The sequence below is a fragment of the Bufo bufo genome, chromosome 5, assembly GCF_905171765.1.
Source record: "Bufo bufo chromosome 5, aBufBuf1.1, whole genome shotgun sequence".
NCBI classification, from domain to species: domain Eukaryota; kingdom Metazoa; phylum Chordata; class Amphibia; order Anura; family Bufonidae; genus Bufo; species Bufo bufo.
The window spans coordinates 365,714,509-365,718,818 of NC_053393.1; the positions used below are offsets into that span (position 1 = coordinate 365,714,509).

General features: G+C 44.0%; 1 long non-coding RNA gene across 1 annotated transcript; it reads right to left on the reverse strand.

The window, feature by feature from the left end:
- Positions 1 to 2,573: 2,573 nt before the first annotated feature.
- On the reverse strand, positions 2,574 to 3,969 carry LOC121002222. Its single transcript, XR_005779254.1, has 2 exons — positions 3,792 to 3,969; positions 2,574 to 2,665 (listed from the first exon to the last, which is right to left on the reverse strand). It is a non-coding gene; the product is annotated as an uncharacterized LOC121002222 (long non-coding RNA).
- Between the last annotated feature and the right edge of the window lie 341 nt (positions 3,970 to 4,310).

Sequence of the window (4,310 nt, forward strand, 5' to 3'; positions counted from 1 at the left end):
CTTTAAGAAATCAAACTTTTGAATTGGGGGCTGAAAATTGCAGTGCGGCTCAGATGAGGCACCCCGATGAGTTTCGCAAGGTGTTTTGAGTGAATTGCGGGGTTTGGTTTAAGGGAGGCCCCGCGTGCGTGAACAGTTCTTATATCATGCGAGCAAGGGTTAATATAGGATGCAGAAAGTGGCTTGGCGAGTAGTGGAGGACTTCCAGGCGAGGGTACATCTACTGCGGACACGCCGTGCTTCCCCTTGGGCTTATGGGACGTGCACTGTTGCTGGGCAGATTTGCTGCGAGTGGGCCTGTTGCAGGGGAGGTTCCTGAGAGTGGCGCTGGGCTCTGTGGGAACCTGTAGCCGGGCATTGGACATTCAGACAGATATTGACTGGGGTATAAGGCTTTAAGGCAGTTTTTGACTGTTCTGTCCCCACATGAAGGCGAATGAAGATGTAAATGATAATGACTTTGTGACTGTCCTACCTTCGTATCCAAGCAGTGGAGCAGACCGGACCGGCAGATGCTCAGGTTAGATGGATCCAGACGTAGACATGAGGATGCAATCAAACGTGGGTTTATTTGATCCAGAGCAGTGACATACAGTGACACAATACAGGAATGCAGTAGATGCTGTCATGTGGACGTCTTTCCTGAGGCTAACTGCTGAGGCTACTGCTGGTCAAAAACTGATGCCTTCACAAGCCAAGGTGTGTGTCTCCAGTCACAAAGAATGCAGCACTAAAAAAGGCTACAGGAAGTGACCAGGCCCAAGGCTGCAAAACCACGCCCAGAGAAAAAACTTTATTTAACAAGAACGAAGGCGTGCAGCATACAAATTCCGGCCAGCAGATGGCAGCAGAGAACAATAGACTTAAACAACATAGGTAAAACAAGAAATAATACAGTGCAGAAATTCAATATGAAAGGAACAGCACAAAATGAAAGCCTTCAAAAATTACCACATAAAGTGACACATGTCAGATTAGCAAAATTATGCTCGGTCCTTAAAGGGAACCTGTCACCAGGATTTTGTGCATAGAGCTGGGGACATGGGCTGCTAGATGGCCGCTAGCACATCTGCAATACCCAGTCCCCATAGCTCTCTGCGCTTTTATTGTGTTAAAAAACCGTTTTGATCCATATGCAAATGAACCTGATAGGAGTCCTGTGTCCGGAGATGAGTCCAATTTTCTGAGCGCAGCACCACCCTGCGTCCTCCGAATCTCCTCCATGGGGGCTGACGTCACAGAGTTGGACCGCAGAAATCTCGCGATGCGCGAGCTAGCGCATGCGTAGTTCGTTCCCTGTGCTGATGCCAGCACAGGGAATGAACATGATGCCGACACTACGCATGCGCTAGCTCGCGCATCGCGAGATTTCGGCGCTCCAGCTCTGTGACGTCAGCCAGCAAGGAGGAGATTCGGAGGACGCGGGGTGGTGCTGGGCTCCTTTCCGCTGGACTCCCCTTCCGGATACAGGACTCATATCAGGTCATTTGCATATGGATCAAAATGTTTTTTTAACACAATAAAAGCGCAGAGAGCTATGGGGACTGGGTATTGCAGATGTGCTAGCGGCCATCTAGCAGCCCATGTCCTCAGCTCTATGCACAAAATCCTGGTGACAGGTTGCCTTTAAGGTGAAAACTGTGTCTTAAAGGGGTGTATTCAATCTCTGCATTCCATAATCACTAATGTCTTATTCATTAAAGTTTTTAAATAGCCATTTAGTTTCACATTGTTTTATGAAAAAGTTACACTTATTAAATGAAAGTAAATAAGAAAACTATTATGTATTCCATACAGTAAGGATATTATAGGAACATTAAAAAACAGACCACACATGTTGTACACTAGAAACTTTATGCACAGATGGATCTGAGGTAACAAACCTGTGAACAAGAAATCACACAATAGAGGTATTCATGAAATTAGTATTTGTTTCCACTAGTGGTTACCGTAATTGTAAAGGTCAGAAATGAAAACATTATGAATACATGAAATGTTCCAATTAACAGGAACTAAACCAACAGTATACTGTACATATGTTTAACCCTAACTAACCCTTCATTTTCACCTTTCTGCATTTTCTGATGCCTCATTCTCCCAACTATTAAAGGGAATGTGTCATCAGAAAATTACTTATTTAAACCATGTTATTATGTTACACATATTTTAAGGATTTTTTGGTGATGTTATTTTTAATTTCCCATGTCAATATCTATATAAAAAACAAACACAAAATTCTGCAGTTTTGGCACAGGCCACTGTGAAGCCTATTAATACGCACCACTTCTTGGTCTGACTCTGTACAGATCAGTATACTGCAGTTACCTGCTTATCATCAAAGGCAGGATTAGAAGGACAGATAGAATAGATAGATAGATAGATGAATGCATTATTGTTAGCACTATATAAATCCACTATGTTCCCACCAACCACTACACCTTGAGAAAGCTGACGGCGAAACGCGCGTCAGGGCGTGGTGGTGGTCTGACTTGAGGCTGGACACAATGATTTGGTTGGTACTATATAGATATCTGTCTATATACTTTGTATCATACTGCATCGCTTATTTTTTACATGTTATTTGATCTGTACTATTTATAGCCATACCATTAGGCTGTGTGTATAATACTTATTTATGTACTCTTGAATCTGCACTTTATAGTACCTATTAAAAGCTGAGACTTTTGCCAATATATTCCTGTCAGGAAAATATCGGAGCCCATCATGCACGTCACGGTCACTCAGCATGGCAAGGGGTCCTACCACTATGCTAACTATGGTGTGAACACGGTCTGAAGGTGATGTAATCCAGCTCACAGCCCAGCCTGCACACAACCGCATAGCAGGACAGCCAGTGCAATGTGAACAAAGCGAGACTGTAAGCCACACCCATATCAGGCCAAGTGATGGAGGTCACCAGGTGCAAAAGAGAGTGTTTGAATGCCAGGTAACGGCACATACACTACATATAAAACAAGACACAAACACAGAAATATAGTGGCAAATCTGGGGGAGCTGCTCAACCCCTAACACTGTAGCGTGTTTTTCATTGGGGGAGCAGCCCCACCGCATGTGGACCGCAGCAAACGACTATCCCCAGCAAAAAAAAATTGCATACGGTGGAGGATGTTGGCGCGGTCCACATGCACCACAAAGGCATCCTACACAAAACGGAGCATTGTGCGGATGAAAATATAATCATATAAATCACAGAAAAAATGCACCAAACGGATATGCCACTGGCTATACTGGCTAGTCATAAATGCAGATATTAAAAGCTGAGACTTTTGCCAATATATTCCTATCAGGAAAATATCGGAGCCCATCATGCACCACGTCACGGTCACTCAGCATGGCAAGGGGTCCTACCACTACGCTAACTATGGTGTGAACAAGGTCTGAAGGTGATGTAATCCAGCTCACAGCCAAGCTTCCACACAACCGCCTAGCAGGACCACTAGTGCAATGTGAACAAAGCAAGCCTGTAAGCCACACCCATATCAGACCATGTATAGTCAGTGGCATATCCGTTTGGTGCATTTTTTCTGTGATTTAGATGATTATATTTTCATCCGCACAATGCTCCGTTTTGTGTAGGATGTCTTTGTGGTGCATGTGGACCGCGCCGACATCCTCCACCGTATGCAATTTTTTTTTGCTGGGGATAGTCGTTTGCTGCGGTCCACATGTGGTGGGGCTGCTCCCCCAATGAAAAACACGCTACAGTGTTAGGGGTTGAGCAGCTCCCCCAGATTTGCCACTATATTTCTGTGTTTGTGACTTTATAGTACCTCCCTAAAAAAAGTTTTTGCACTTGCACTTTATTGCGTTTATCCTGCCATGTGGTCACCACTACTGTGTTGGTGTTTTTAACCTATTTTAATTTATTTGTGTATGCCAATCATGTCTGTAATATATGTTTAATAAAAATCTGATACTATAATCATTATAGATGTGTGATTAGCTTATTATTTATTATTGAACCACATATACTTCTATTGGTGTTCTGTTATCTGGAATAGACATATACTCAGATTGCCCAGACCTGGGACTGTATTCGGACTATATCTTTTGCTTGATTCCTTAGTGCTTTGTACCGGTGTCTCTGACCCCTGTGGGTCAGCAGCCAACTACACCAGGACTAGTCCAACCTGGTTGGTTCCCTACGGTGAAGTCCAGATCCCTGTATAGGGGTTAAAGGGTGAAAACCAGGGAACCAGCAGGACAATGCTGTTAGGTTTAGCGCAAAGTCCATTACAGCTGTTAAGAATGGCTTAGGCAAGGATGGCCGCCCTATAATCATGTTCAGG